Genomic DNA, 616 nt, shown 5'->3' on the forward strand with positions numbered 1-616 from the left:
AATCAATTAAGAACTCAAATCAACATGAAAATGAAAGGCGAAATCGACTTGTGATAAAAAAAAACAAATTGAAAAAAAATTCTCAATCCCTAAATCATCTCAAATCTGTTCCAAACTCGTTGATCACAGACAATTGTGTTCTATTTCATGTTTAAACATCTGTTTCATGCATATTTGATCAAGGAATCAACACGGAAATAAGAAATTCACAAAACCCAAAAAATTGCTCAAGAACACGATTTGAGAATGTGGAGATTCGCGGAGTATACTTGTCTTAGGGTGAAAACGAGTGTAGGATCAGGTAGATCTCAAAAAATCAAGGGGAATAGAGCCCAAAATTGTTCAAATCGGATGATTATAGAGAGAGAAAAAGGGGGGGCGAATTATAGGGGAAATCGGAGGGGATGAGAGTTCTGAGGTTTTGATCCAAAAAGTTCGGGTTTTGCCTTATACTTCTGTTTCCCGCACAAGCATCGATCGTTGCATTTTTGTACAAATACGGATCGATCGATGCGTTTAAAAAAAGGCTCCCGAGATTTTGTTCGATCCATCGATGGGATAATCTAATCGATCGATCACATTGTTACGCTTTGGTCCATCTTAGTGATCGATCGAT

Source organism: Brassica oleracea, chromosome C9, assembly GCF_000695525.1.
Source record: "Brassica oleracea var. oleracea cultivar TO1000 chromosome C9, BOL, whole genome shotgun sequence".
In the NCBI taxonomy this organism is placed as follows: domain Eukaryota; kingdom Viridiplantae; phylum Streptophyta; class Magnoliopsida; order Brassicales; family Brassicaceae; genus Brassica; species Brassica oleracea.